At 37.3% G+C, this 16,159-nt stretch overlaps 1 long non-coding RNA gene across 1 annotated transcript in view; it reads left to right on the forward strand.

Annotated features, from left to right (window-relative positions):
• The window catches only part of LOC141521232 (uncharacterized), an 82,688-nt gene extending 70,569 nt beyond the window's left edge, over positions 1–12,119 (forward strand). Inside the window, exon 3 of the long non-coding RNA XR_012477871.1 lies at positions 47–12,119. This is a non-coding gene — a long non-coding RNA (uncharacterized LOC141521232). The remainder of the gene's footprint in view (positions 1–46) is intronic.
• The last annotated feature ends 4,040 nt before the right edge of the window (positions 12,120–16,159 follow it).

Consider the following 16,159-nt stretch of genomic DNA (forward strand, 5'->3'; position numbering starts at 1 on the left):
GAGCTCTCTGCTCCCCAGCCAGTTCCTTTCCTGCATCTCTTTCCAGGTCATTGACTCCCCCAGACCTGCGCTGACTCCGGGAGGATTCGCGCCGAAGAAGACACAAAAAAGGCCTGGCTGGATGGGGGCCTCCAGTCCTTCCCCCGGTCCGCGGCGGCTGCACCTCCAGGACCTGGGCATCGTCTGTTTGAGCAAAGCCGGGGCTTGGACCCGACTCTGACTGTAAAGATTGGGGAGAGGCGGCGGGGACGAGGCGTGGGGACTATTTTTCTACCCTGTGCTCCAGAAGAAGCGGGGGGGGGGGTAAGCCATGACCCCCAGCCCTTTCAACGATGACAGTGACCCCAGGGCCCGGGCCAACTCAACTGAGTCCTGGAGAAACTCTGCTGGGGATGACCAGGGTGCACCCCCAGGGTGTGCGGGGCAGGCGTTATTGGTCCAGGCCAGTAAGCCACCGGCCTTGGATGGGCGAGAGCTAAAGTGCGGTGTGAGCGCGAGCGCCAGAGCCAGAGAGTTGTGCATTTAAGTCATTTCTACTTTCCCTAAGAGAGCCGACCCCGGCCCCACCCCACCCCCACCCCCGCTCTGGCCCCAAGAAGCAGCTCACACTATCTGGGCAATTGGGAGATTGGAATCGCCCCGAGAAATGACTCTTTGAATCGGATTCAACTAGGCCCAAAGTGCTGATAACCCCTTCTCGGGCTGAGGCCCGCCCGCGGGCGCAGGCAGTTTTTACAAGTGGTTTCCCACCCCTTCACCCCTCACCCTCCACCCAGCATTAAAACTCTACCGAGAAGTAATAATAGACTCAACATATATAATCAAGGTAACAAGCCACCATCCGAAGCATATGCACTGACTTGCATGGCAGAAGAATGCTTGCCACTCCACTCCATTCTCGGCCTTAAATCCGTCCTTTTCCGTCCTCCTCCTCCTCTTCTTTTTCCTTTTCCCCACCCCTCCCCCATCCTTTCCTCTCCTCTCTTCCTTTCTCTTACTCACTTCTTTCTTTTAAAAGTTAATTGCAACTTTTTCCTGTGCGCTCTGATCTGGATAAGCCATATCTCATTAGAAAAAGATTTAACTTGAGCCAAAGCAGACTGGAGAAGGAATCCCTAATCAGCACAGTATATATTTTTGTATAATTGCTCCTTGGCATTCTCCTCCTTGTTCCCCCTCCCGCACCCCCCGCTTCACTGTACACTGCTTCCCCCGTTTCTTTTTGCTCATTAAACTGAAAAGAAAGTCGAGTCCTAATGTCTTGGTGTTTAAGCAGCAAGCAGCAAACAAATTGGAAAATCACTCTGGTCGTGGGTTGTTGTTGTTGTGATGATGATGGTGGTGGCACTGATTTGTGTGCGCCTGCGAGTGTTTTCTGCCAGCTCTGCTTAAATATAGTGGGGACCTAATCAAAGATACCAGGGGAAATAATAATGGAAAGAAAAAGCACTCAGGTTGGAGTTGGACTTCATTCTTCTGCGGCTGGACAAAGAGTCTCTCTCATCTGTACTCTGGGGAAGAAAGACCCTAGACTAGAAAGAGCTAATAAATAAATAGGCAAAATCTTCAATAAGACGTTTCCATTCCACCCAGAGACAGGGACCAGGTTCCCAGGCACTATCTACCAGAAAAGAAAACGGAGGGAAAGTGGGGAAAAGGAGTAGATGGATAAGCTTAGGAGAAGTCTTCCCCCCTCACATCGAATTTGGGGGGCTTCTCCAGAATCACTCAACAAAGGACTAATGTCCATTCCCAAGGCTGAACCCCTAAACATATAAATAACTGGGCCAAGAATGTATATGCCAACGCATAGACTTTCTTGTCAAAGCCGTTCTTCCCTCCTTTACCCTCAGCCCCAGTTTTCTTTACCTTCTGCCTTTCTTGTGACCCCCAAAAGACCCAAACTGAACAGTGAAAGACAGAAAATAAACACAGGGTTAATTAAAACTTATATATATATATATATATATATATATATACACATATATATATACATATACATACATACACACATACATACGTATATATATTTATATATATTTGCATTGCTTATGACTTTATCTTATAATTTCCAGTTGGTTGGATTTTTTTCTTAACTATATTTTGTTTAGAGTTCAATTTATAATACATATTGAAACACCTAATTAAATGAAAATTTTAAAAATGTAAATGATTTGCATGGGCCTCCTTTTTTACATGTTAATGAAAGTGGTTTAAGTTCAGGGTCACCAACTTGAGTGAGGTCAGAATTTCACAAACTGGAAGTGTAGCAATGGTAATTCCTGTGCTTTTATAGAACCCTTGCTCTACAGAACTGACTACATGCTCACAGTCCGAGAGAATCCAACTCTTTCATTCTCCTCCTCATCTTCATCTTCCACCTACTCCTCCTCAGCCTCACAATTCTGTGATTGGATTAAACATTTATTGTTCATAAATGCTGCTGTTTCACAAAGGTGAAATATTCCAAGAACATATGCAACAAATCTGTGAAAAATATGTGGCTTTGGTGGGAACAAATATGGAGATAGAAGGATTTCAAAATAAAGCCAGGTGTCTTCTCAGGGACTAAGTGGTTTATAAAACATCCTATTAATTATGCTTTTCGAAACTGTCTTATATAAATTATCTCATTTGATCTTCACAACAACTCTGTCAGGTAGGTAGCTATGTATTATTAGCACACACACACAAACAGACACTCAAACACTTCTTTTGTTTTGTTTTATTTTGTTTTTCTCCAGAAAAAGAATCTGAAGCTCAAAGAGTAGCGATTCTTTTTTTAATATTTATTCTCTTTTTGTACAAATAATTTTTATACATTAATAAAATATTCTTGTTTAAGAGTAAACAGAATACCCCCACACACAAAATATAGACTTGCTTGAGTGATAAAGTAAAGGGGAGAGAAAAAAATTAAAATTAAAAAATAATAGCAATAATTGTAGGTATGGGTAGTGATTCTTTTGCCTCTGGCCTCATGGGCTGGTAAGGGAAAGATTTAGGACTGGATCCCAATTGTCTTATTCCAAGGCTAAGGCAATACTTCCAGGAGTTTTGGTGTTTTTTTAACCTTCAAGGGATTTTTTTAAAACCTCAATCAGATAATCAGAAGACATTTATTGAGCACTTATTTGAGGTACATAAAGAAAAGCAAAACACAGTCCCTGCCTTCAACTCTAATGAACACAAGAACAATTATAATATGTTTGTCCAATATTAATATATAAACCAAAGTAAGGCTCTTGTTGAAAATAGATATTATGAGATGTATTGAGAAAGCACAATGAAAACAGACACCAGCAAATAAATCTGATATTTCATGATTTGTTACTAATTTTATTGATTCAGGCAAGCCACAACTTTTGCAGATTCCTTTTATATGTTAGAAGTTCTATTAAATAGCTTAGATAGCTCAACTTATATACAAAGGGTTTTAACAAACTTTTATCATCCTGCACCTAGCCTGCAAATTAGCCTCTATAATGTCAGGAAAACTGAGCTATGCTCAAAAGTTTCTATTTAGTAAGACATGAAAGAATTTGAACCCTCTTAGCACCCTCTTTAAGAATCCTTACCTCATCTACTCTCAGGCACTGGAGTAGAACTTTACCTGAATTTACTTACTATCTTATTAAACCAATTAGTAAGAATCACTTGGCCATATTGTTGTTTGGTTTCTCTTGGTAAGAATATAATGAAAACAAATAAGTGCGTGACTTTGGGCAAGACTGATTTAGAAACTGCCAAATTTCAAAATAAAGTTCATAATCATCTCAGGAAATGGGACAATTGTATTTTTGTTAATTTGATTCAATAAATGTGTTTGAATCATCTATCATGTGTCACGGACTCTGCTGAGCCTTGGATATACAAAGACAAGAAACAATCCCTTCCTCCAAGTATCCTATATTCTGTTGGGGAGAGGGAAGGGAGAGAGTTATCATATACACAGATAAGCAAAAATAGAGTATATATATATAAAATACAAAGCAATTTCAGGAGATACAGAGTAGAAATAGAAATAGCTGGGGGAATCAAAGCAGGTCACATGATGGAATGTAGTAGGCAGTGAGCACTATACTCTAGTATGAGGAGATTTGGGTTCTAATCCCATATCTGCCCGGAATAAGCATCTATGTTTCTTCAGCTGTAAAATGAAGAGGTTGAGCTAAATGATTAGAAAGCACCTCTCCAGTCCCATAATTCATATTATATTCATACAATTAATATACATATACATATATATGTATATATATTCACATTTGTCCCACAATAAGTCATGGGAATGAAATTGGTCAGCTCAGGTTGTACTATCCAAATGAGTTAAGGGTAGATCCATGATCAAAACAAATAAATGAGACACCAGAGCTTCATTATTACATGACAGTATAATGTAGAATTCAATCTAAGGAGGGTTCATTTTGGACTCCATTCAAAGGAATTACAGAAGTTGGAGAGACCTCATTATAATGAAATCTCGATTCTCTGTTTCTGAGAACCCTGTTCCTCCAGACCTCAAGGTTAACCCAGCATTGATAACAATAATCTCACAAGGCTGTTAGGAGGAAAACACTTTACCAGATAAAAAATGCCAGAGAAATATAAGTTAGCAAGGCTGACCTGATAACCAGTTATTATTGTAATGTACAGAAATGGTCAGCTTCTGCACCCCAGATGAGGTTACATGTGTTTCTGTTTGTAGCAGTTCTTGGAAGTTGTTTTCTCTCATCCAAGTGGATAAGAGAGGCAAATCCATCACTTCCTGTGTATAGATTTTTTTTTTCCCACTGTAGGAGGACCCTGACCTATTTTCATCTCAAAGGCGTTGTGTTTTCTTTTTTGTCCTTGAATCGTGGGAATGCCATTTTCTTTATCTGGCCACTAGTTGACCTCCTCCACTTACCCAGCTAGTCTCAGAGTAAGCAGGTCTACCTTAGTAAGGTCATCTGGTGCCCCTGATAAAAAAGAAAAGCTCGAATACACAAATGTGCAACCTTCTTCAAGTGATCTCAGTATTCTTAGGCTGCCATCTACTGGCCAATCTCATAATGACAGTTCCTCAGATATTTTTGTAACTTCCATGCATCTTTTCCCTATAAGTTAGTTGCACTGGTAGGGCAACCTATTGTTTTCCCAAAAAGAGGGAGAAAAAAGCCTGAGGCTCTGTCTGTGCAAAGTCAGGATATAGGAAGATGGGGAAAGGAAGGAAAGAAGAAAAGGAGGGAGAGAAGGAAGAAAGAAAAAGAGAGAGAAAGAAAAAAGAGAAAGAAAGAAAAAGAAACAGAAAATAGAGAAAGAGAGAGAAAGAAGGAAAGAGAAAGAGACAAAGAAAGAAAAATATAGAAATAAAGAAATAAAAATATAGAAAGAGCAAAAGAGGAAAGAGACAAAGAATAAAGAGAAAAAGAGAAAGAAAGGAAAGAAGAAAATAAAGAAAAAGAGAGAGAAAGAAGGAAGGAAAGAGAGAGAGAAAGAAAAAGAAAGGGAGGAAGGAAGGAAGGAAGAAGGAAAGAAAGGAAAATTGGTAAAGAGATTACAGTAATATATCACAAGCATCATACACTATAACCAGGTGGGATTTATACCAGGAATACTGGGCCAAATCAATATTAGGAAAACTATCAGCATAATTGACCATATCAGTAACAAAAACAACAGAAATAATATGATATCTAAAATGATAGGAATGTAGGAAAAAAACTTTTGACAAAACATGGCACCCATTCTTATAAGAAAACACTAAAGAGCATAGGAATAAATGGACTTTTCCATAAAATAATGAATAGTATCAATAATCACTATCAGTAATGGGGGATGAGCTAGAAACCTTTCCAATAGAGGTGAAGCAACATCACTATTATTATCAATTTTATATTAGAAATGTTAGCTTTCACATTAAGAGAAGAAAAGGAAATTAGACAGCAAGGAAGCAATACTAATACGATTGATGATATAATGGTCTACTTAGAAGATCCTAAATAATCAACTAAAAACTAGTTGAAGCAAGGAACAATTTTAGCAACAATGCATAAATATATAAGCTCATTTAAGTCATCAGCATTTCTATAAATTACCAACAAAGATCAGCAAGAAGAGATAGCAAGAGAAATACCCTTTAAAATAACAGTAGACTATAAAATACTTGAGAATCTACCTGTCAAGACAAACCCAGAAAATATGTAACCACAATTACAAAACATTTCACATAAATAAAGTCAGATCTGAACGATTGAAAAATATCCATTGTTCATGGGTAGTTCAAGCCAATATAATAAAAATAAAACGTCTACTTAAATTAATTTACTTCATGTCAAACCAATCAGACTATCAAAATATTTTATAGAGCTAGAAAAAGTAATAACAAAATTCATCTGGAAGAAGAAAAGGTCAAGAATATCAAAGGAATAAGTGGGAAAAAGTGAAAGAAGGTGATCTAGACATGCCAGATCTCAAATTATATTATAAAACAGTAATCATCAAAACTATCTGATACTGGCTATGAAATAGAGTGATGACTCATTGGAATAAGTTAGGTACACAAGACACATAAATTAGGTATATGATCATAGAAATCTAGTTTTTTATAAACTCAGAGATACAAGTTTCTGGGAGAAGATCTCATTATTTGACAAAAACTGCTGGGAAAACTAGAAAGCAACATGGCAGAAATTAGATATAGACCAAAATTTTACATTGTATATCAAGGTAGGCTCAAAATGGGTAAATGGTTTATACATAAAGAGCGATCGATACCATAAGCAAATTAGGAGAGCAAGGAATAGTTTATCTGTCACATCTATGGACAATGGAAAAATATTTGATTAAACAAGAGATAAAGAACATTACAAAATATAAAATGGATAATTATGATTACATTAAATTTAAAAGGATTTGTACAAACAACAGCAATGCAACAATGATTAGAAGGAAAGCAGAAAGCTGAGGATCAATTTTTACAACTGGTACCACTGATAAAGGTCTCATTTCTCAAATATATAGAGTAGTATCTATCTAAAACCATCAGTAATCATTATCAGTAATGGAGATGAGCTAGAAACCTTTCCAATAGGATCAGAGGTGAAGAAAGGATGCTCATTATCACTACTATTATCAATATTATGTTAGAAATGTTAGCTTTAGCATTAAGAGAAGTCAAATATGAAAATACAAGTCATTCCCCAATTGATAAGTGGTCAGAGGAAATAAACAAGAAGTTTTCCGACAGAGAAATCAAAGCTATCTAAAGTCATGAGGTAAAAAAAAGGCTCTGAATCATTATTGATTAGAGAAATACAAATTAAAACAATTCTAAGGTACCACCTCATATCTATCAGATTGACTAATATAATGTAAAAGGAAAATGATAAATGATGGAGGGGATGTGAGAAAATTGGTACATCGATGTTTTGTTGAAGCTGTGAGCTGATCCATCCATTTTGGAGAACAATTTGGAACTATACACAAATTGTGTATACTCTTTGATTCAGCAATACCTATATTAGGACTGAATCCTAAATAGATCTAAAGATAGGGAGGGGAAGGATCCTTTTGTATCAAAATGTTTATAGCATTCTATTTATGATGACAAAAAACTGGAAATCGAGGGGATATCTAATCAACTTGGACAAGTTGTGGTATATGGATGTAATGGGATATTATTGTGCTAAGAGAAATGATGAACTGCCAGATTTCAGAAATGCCTAGAAAGATTTAGTTGAGCTGATGAAAAGGGAAGTAAGCAGAACCAAGAGAACATTGTACATAGTAATAGCCATATTGTACAATGATCCAAGACAATTCCAAAGTATCCATGATGAAAAATGCTACCACCTCCAGAGAAAGAACTCATAAAATCTAAATGTAAAACTTTATTTTTTGTGAAATTTTTTTCTTTTGATCTCTTTTTTTGGCCACATGACTAATATAGAAATATATTTTACACAAGTGCATATATCTAATCTATATTAAATTGTTTTCTGTTTTAGGGAGGTGAGAGAGAGAGAGGAAGGGGAAAAATTTGAAATTCAAAATTTAAATTAATGTTTAAATATTTTTTATGTGTAATTGGGAAAATAAAATAAAGGAAAGGAAAAGGAATGAAGAAAGAGAGACAGAGGGAAAGAATGAAGAAAGAAGGAAAGGAAGGAAGGAAAGAAGGAAGGAAGGAAGGAATGGGGGAGGGAAGAAGTTAATTCAGTGGAATTGAGGGTGGGGAATTCAGTCAAATCCCTGGGAGGCAGCTAAGTTAGCGCAATGGATAAAGCACTGACCCTAGAGTCAGGAGGACCTGAGTTCAAAATCGAACTCAGACACTTAATAATTGCCTAGCTGTGTGACCTTGGGCATGTCACTTAACCCCATTGCCTTAAATAAAAAAATTTAAAAATCACTAAGGACAATGTTCACCAAACACTTAATAAATGTGTGTTGACTTAGTGTGCCATTATCTCCAATTTTTTTTAGGTTTCTACAAGGCAATGGGGTTAAGTGGTTTGCCCAAGGCAACACAGTCAGGTAATTATTAAATGTCTGAGGCCAGATTTGAACTCAAGTACTCCTGACTCCAGGGCTGGTGATCTATCCACTGCACCACCTAGCCACCCCTTGATTTACTTTTTTAACTCTTCAACAAGTCATTTTAATATTATGGAGACAAAACTTGAATTACAAAGATGTTTTTGGGTACACAAATATGATGAAAAATGCATCCTTGCCAGGACATATGCTCTTTAAAAATTTCAAACCCCTCAATATACTTGAACTGTGAAGACATGTTTCCTATTACCAGGTTTACAACATACTGTCTCTTAAATAGACAATAATATAGATAATACTGCATCTCTCTGTGCTGTAAATCTACATTTAAATACCTTTATCACTTATGAAGTCACTTATTTCATCTGATTCTGCAGAGCATATACTATTATTCCTATTTTAAGCATGTGAAAATGAGACATAGAAAGACTAAATGACTTCTTCAGGGTCACATGACTAAAGTGGCATGAAAATAGAACCTTTGAGCTAGAGGAAGACTTGCTTAGTCCCCAAGTCCAACTGTAAAATTTGACAGATGAGAGAATTGAAACCCAGACAGATTAAGTCACTTAGTCAAGGTCTAACAGCAAAATAGAGACAGCTGACACACACCTCCAGGACCACCTGTGCACTGCCTGTATCTAGACATTTCATTTCTTACATCACTATTATTGGCATTCTTGACAATAAGTTTACATAGGACATTCTAATCATTTCCCCTCAGTTTGTTTCCCATTTTGTCAGGGACCCAGTGACATGCAGCAGCTATGAGAGTTATAATGATTGAATGCCCCCAGCTAACCCCCACATCCTCCCCTCCCCCTACACACACATATATGCACAGCATTTACTAAGACAACTAAGAAAGCTGATGACTGTCACTTTGGGAGTCATTTGTTCTCAGGCCCATGATGAAGTAACTATAGTTCTTATCTATATTATTTTAAGTTGTATTGTTTCCAGAGTTCATTTTGGTCCCAGTTTCTCTTCTTCCTTTGCTCAGAGGCCCTTAGTAATCTTGTGACTGATTTCTTGTCTTCCAAACATTGTTTGGCATTACAAGAAAACCATCTGTCTTTGACTGCTAAAAATTATTTGCCAGTTCACCTGGAAGAAATACTGACATTTACTTTCATAGTTTTTAGCAAAAGATTGCTAGAACCTAATGTGGAATTCTTTTTATATATATAACTATCTTTTATTCTTTCATCACCAGGCATTTCGGAGGCAATTTCTTCTGACAGCAAAGCTGGTAAAGGCTATAATGCAATCTCAGTTGGTAAGATCCTTAACCTAAACAGACTTCTCATCAGTACAAAGAGTTCCAGAGAACAGGTGGAAAGGTGTTTATTCTGCTCTTAAAAATAACAATAGAAACTTGTGATCTGACCTTTGAGTAAGGGAGATCTTTGTTCAAGATCCATTCCAACCACACTCTGACTGTGTAACCCTAGGAACATTACTTAACATCTCACTGGCCCAGACTTTCTAAAAATCTAAATTGCAGAATTCTTGCCAATTCCCATTGTCAGAGGTAACTTCTTCACCTGGAGCTCTCTGTGGAGATGAAATAATTTAAATGTAATTGGTGACCCCAGAAACTTTGTTACATACTATGTATTTATGTATTATATATCATATATCATATTTATATTTTTATAACTTACATAATTCATAATTATAACATTTTAATTAATAAATTCTCATTTGACTAAGAGCTCAACTAGATCACAGGTTCCTAGCCTTTCTCTGATGAGCAGCTCCTTTTGACTATCCTGAATTATCCAGGGACAAGGAGTACTGAATGTTAAATTGATCTGTGGGAAAGTTGACTTCTATCTGGGCTCTGTTCCAAGCTGGCAAGTCCTGACTGAAAAGAGAAAGAGTGGCAGAGATAACCAGCTTGTCATCCACCAGAGAGAGCTTGAATCTCAACCTACTAGGGACCACTAGATTAGATATTTTGAACTTGATTCAATGGATAATGATGAAATGATCTAAGGTAAAAATGAAGCATTCCTTTATAATGAACTGTTTTCAACCAAGAAAGAATGTATCTTATTAATGCAGAAATGGCTTATTCTTTGTCACCAGAAAAACTTGATTGATAAATAAATTCTTGATCCATATAAAACCAACACAACTAGTTCTCCTAATTGTTTTTTTTAATTGAATAGATCTAGTGGAAAAGATTTACTCAATTGTTCCTTGTTCATTCAAGAAATATTTATTGAATACCTATGATAGATACTGTAATAAATACAAAAGAAGTTATAAGATGTAGTATTTACCTTGAGCCAATTCTGTGCTAGGCATTAGGCACATTTTAAATTTGGAGATATCATCCCAGATGAAAAAAAATTGTCAGATCTCATCTAATTACAAGAGAGATTACAAGAGATGCTTGTTTTTAAGAATGCTCATTTATGTAATGATTGTATTTTCATTTCAAAGCATCAAAAAACCTCAAAGTTGGAACGGATCTCATATGAGATCAATATTCTACTTTAAACAATACCCTTTTATAATACTTCTGGCAAGGAAAATATTATGTTTGAGGATATGATAGGTTTGAATAGAATGAGTTGACTGTCCTGCTCTTTGAACAAGTCATGGGGAAAACACCAATGTTTTGATCATGCATATGGATAGTTGTAGATGACTCACTTTTGAGTGTCAGAAGAAAAAGATTCACTAAATTGCATCAGGTCCAGTTCTTTGCAAACTTCTGAGCCTCTCTTCTCCCACCTTTTCTGCCATCATGGATTGGTGCTCAAGAATAAATTTCTCAAAACCCAATGATCACCTCTGGAGACAGTCAGAAGCCCTGATATAGTCCTGGAGAAAAGATCAGATGAGAATTTCTGAAGATGGGACCATTAGGACTCTTGGCATGATTTTAGGTGGATCCCAGAACAGAAATAAATATTCTGACTAAGAAAATTTTCCCCTCTCTGCTGGGTCACCAAGCATAGGATAAAGCTGCCTAGGAGGCATTTGCAAGGTTACCATCTCTAACAACATTCATTGCTGATTCCTTGAAGTCTGTTCTTTTTTTCCACTCACCTGACTCTTCCTCAACTGTTGCCATACCACTTTGGGGAACACTGAACCATTAGACTTTGCTTTCCTGATGGTTTCCTGATGGAAACATCATTTTAAGAAGAACCATAGTGAAGCTTCAATTCACACCTGTAACTCACTCTGCTCATTGTTGCCAACTGCCATTCACCCCCCCCCACCATCCTTCTACCTCTTTTCTGCTTCTCAGATGTATTATCTTCTACCATTAGAATGTAAACTTGGAGCAGCTAGGTGCCACAGTGAATAGAGCACCAGCCCTGGAATCAGAAAGACCTGAGTTCAAATACAGTCACTTAATAATTGCCTAGCTTTGTGACCTTGGGCAAGTCACTTAACCCCATTGTTGTAAATAAATAAAAACTTTAAAAATCTAGAATGTAAACTCATTGAGAGTAGGGATTATCTAGTTTGCCTGTATTTGTGTCCCTAGTACTTAACAGTGAAAATAGTCTTCTCTTTTTTTCATATTTCTCCTCCTCCTCCTCCTCCTCCTCCTCCTCCTCCTCCTCCTCCTCCTCCTCCTCCTTCTTCTTCTTCTTCTTCTTCTTCTTCTTCTTCTTCTTCTTCTTCTTCTTCTCCCTCTCCTTCTCCCTAAGTTATTCATTGAACACCTGGTTGTTAAGCTGGAGAGGATGCATGCTGTGCTGGAAGAAGATTTGTACTTGCTTTTGAAAGGGCCAAGTTTTAGTCTTAGCCCCATCACTGTTTGACTTTGGGTGAGCTCTCTGAAGTTTATCATCTGTAAAAGAACATTTTTCCTTACTAGTTCCCAAGGTTGTTGTAAGGAATGCACACTCTATAAGATATAAAAAGATTATGTAATGCGGCCCCCCATTATAACCAGTTTTCAGTATAAAAAAGACCAAAAAGCCATTGAAGTTGCTGAATCAAGATGAATTTTTAGGAAGAGTTCTGTGGCCCATTGTGTGCCCCCACCCCAACTGGGCACACTGAGTAGCCAGAGGAAGATAGCACCTGGGGCTGCAGTGTTTTCTCCAAAAAGGCAGGAAGGAACATACCCTTGGCTATAGCTGTTGGCAAGATCCAAAGGGTGTGTCTACTCAGACATGCCAGGATAGAAAGGTAGAGGAAGTACAGATGATAATTTGGAAGATTTAAGAGATCTTTGCCTGTCATCAGATTTTATTGTGTTGTCATTGACACATATTTGTGTTCTCTCTAGAGCAGGTAAGAGGGAAGGAACCAAGGCAGATCATTCATTCCCATGGTACAGAACTAGGAACTCCATCTTTCTACCCTCACAGTTGCCCAGATGTGGAAAGATGCCATGTGCCATAGAGAAGGTTGGAGGAATGTGTTTGGAACCCAACTAATGTTCTTTGGTTGCCCTAGGGGGTGTGTCCAGACCTAGGATAGCACCCAGGAAGCAATGAAGAAATGATAAAATTCCTGACACCAAAACTTTCATTAACAGCCCCTCCCTTGAATTAAAAACATGGAAACAATACTGATTTGATCTTGCAGGAAGCAGGAAATTTTGCAGACTGGTCAGAATCTCCCCAGTGTAATTGGAAAGACAAAGACAATCAGAGCTGTTGACTGATTTACTAATTTCAGAAAAGGTGGGTGTGAGAAGAAAGAAGCAGGTTGAATGCAATAGTAATGTAACAAGATCCTGGCATCCACTTCCAAAATACTTCACATACTAGGATGGATATTTTGGAGAGAAAATAGAAAAGCAAACAATTCCATGTTCCTCTCTTCCTCAGATTTTTTTCTTTTATAAATATTCCAAATAGATTTATAACATGTAATTTCTTTGGAGAGTATTGCCTTTGTACATCATGGTTTTCCTCCCAAAATTAATACAAAATTAAACTGCTTGCAAAAGATACAGTTCAATAGCCTAACTAGGAAATTGCTATTTCCCTAGTCTCAGATTTCATTTAACTTTAGTGATACAACTTAACCAGTTTAAATTATCTAACCTGCTGGATTCAGGGATAAAGAACACAGATTCAAATCTTGCTTCTGTCACATGATAGCTGTATGGCCTTGGATAAGTCCCTTCATTCCCCACTCCCCTAGTCCTTAGTTTCCTCAGTTCTAAAACTGGGTCTTGTTCTCTATAAGACAGGTAGATGAAACTAGTTGGGAAAATTACCCTTTCCCCTTCTTTTTGAGTGTATTTGGGATTTGCTAGGAAGACTGCTGTCTGACTGAGGTTATGTCTCTGCTATGACCATACTTGTGATCTGGTATACCAACAAGGCCATCAACTCAAATTAGCTAATTAACATTGCTTAAGGACATACAGATACAACAATTACACAGTACTTGTCCTCAGAGAATTTACATTTGACTAAGGGTTAAAATATTCAGAGAAAGAAAATACAGTCCATATTCAAAATAATACCCAGTGATTGAGAAGGGGAGGAAGTAGGAATAACTAAGAAAATCACGGAAGACTTCCTGAGGTCTCTGGCATTTCAGATGATCAGGACCACTCCAAGAAGTATTAGGGAGAAATGCCAGGTATTGGAGACCTTAGAGGACTGATATCTAGTCAGATTAAATGATTTACCCAAGATCACAAAGGTGATATGTGTCTTAGGGAGGATTTGAATCCAAGTCCACTGACTCTTGAGCCAGTACTCTTTTAAGAAGTAGAGGCAATGGCAATATGGTGTATATGAAAGAATTATAGATATAGAATCTGAAGAATTTAGTTTGAATATTGACTCTACCCCATATTGTCACCAACTATCTAAGTCAGCTACAAGGTGCTTTGGACTTGGAGTCCCAAAGACCTCAGTCCAAATCCTACCTCAGACATTTAATCTATATAATAATTGCATCAAACCTAAGGGTTATATTATGAACATCAGCTGAAAGTACACAAGTGGAAATCATTTTACAAACCTTAAAGTGCTATTGTTATTATCTACATGATTGTCCATAAGATGAAGGACAGCCTGGAAAAACAAGGTTTGGGGTCAGAGGACCTGATTTGGAATCCAATTGGAATCCAATACACAGTGCAATCAATTGGAATCCAATATACTTACAAGCTATGTGATTTTATTGGTTTATGTCTCTGGGCTTCATTTTCCTCATCCACAAAACAAGGAAATTGGATTAAATGGTTTCTTGAGGCAGTAGTATGCTGGTAAATGTTTAATACCCAGCTTTCCATGAAGTGGGGGTGAGGTGGAGGTGGGAGAAATGTACACTTGACGTGCATTTTTAAAGGCATTTTATTTATTTATTTTTCCAACCACATGCAAAGATAGTTTACAATATTCATTTATTTTTGTAATGTTTTCAGTTTTACATTTTTCTCCCTCCCTCTCTCCCTTCTCTCCTCCTTCCTCCTGACAGAGGACAATCTAATACAAGTTAGACTTGTACAAGTATGATAAACATATTTCTATATTAATCATGTTGTAAAAGAAAAATCAGAACAAAAAGGGGAGGAAAACTATGAGGGGGGGAAAATCCATAAAACATAAAACAGATTTTAAAAATTGAAAATAGTAAGCTTTGGTCTACATTCAGACTCCATAGGTCCTTTTGTGGAAATGGATGCATTTCCCACCACAATTACTTAGAATTGTCTTTGACTATTGTACTGCAGAGATGAGCAAGTTCATCATTGTTGATTATCACACAGTATTGCTATTAATGTCAACAATGATATTCTGGTTCTACTCACTTTACTCAGCATTTGTTCATGCAAGTGTTTCAGACTTTTCTGAAGTTATACTCCTCATGATTTCTTAGAGAATAATAGTCCTCCATCACATTTATATATCACAATTTGTTTAGCCATTCCCCAATTGACGGGCAGCCCTTCAATTTCCAATTCTTTGCCACCACAAGAAAAGAGCTACTTAAAACATTTTTGTGCATGTGGACTTTTTGCCCTTTCTTTTGGGAATACAGACCTAGTAGTGGTATTGCTAGATCAAAGGCTATACATGTTGTTATTGCCCTATGGGATTCATCTGCATTGCTAAACATTTTTCCTATCACATTCTTAAGTCTAACCAATTAACAAAATATTGACTCATTTGTATTTGTATTTGTATTTGTTGATTCCCAAAGTGTACATGTTCTCAAACAAATTTGGAGCCAGGCACTTCTCTACTCTGGCTCCCTTCCTGGTCTATCCTATGATAAATGCCTTTACCTCAATATACTTCATTTTCTTCATCTGTTGATCATAATATCTGTCCTCCCTCTCTCACAGAGTCATAGTCAGAAAAGAGCCTTATAAACTGTAAAGGGAAGTTGGTAAAGTTGAGATTTCTTCAGTTATATAAACTGGGTCTGAAGAACTATAATCTTTAGAGCCAAGGGACACATTTGGGAGGAGGGATCCATATACATTTTTACACATCATTGATATGGAAGAAACCTGAAGCAAATATATGAGTGGTAACCAATTTGGCTGTGAGCTTGAACCATACATCCATGACTGTGAAACACCTGGATTCCAGGTCCCCAAAGCTTCTAGAGCAGAACAATAGGGTGGGCTCAGAAAATCTGTTACATATGCTTGGGCCCTGGTAGA

This window comes from Macrotis lagotis, chromosome 4, assembly GCF_037893015.1.
Source record: "Macrotis lagotis isolate mMagLag1 chromosome 4, bilby.v1.9.chrom.fasta, whole genome shotgun sequence".
Classification (NCBI taxonomy): domain Eukaryota; kingdom Metazoa; phylum Chordata; class Mammalia; order Peramelemorphia; family Peramelidae; genus Macrotis; species Macrotis lagotis.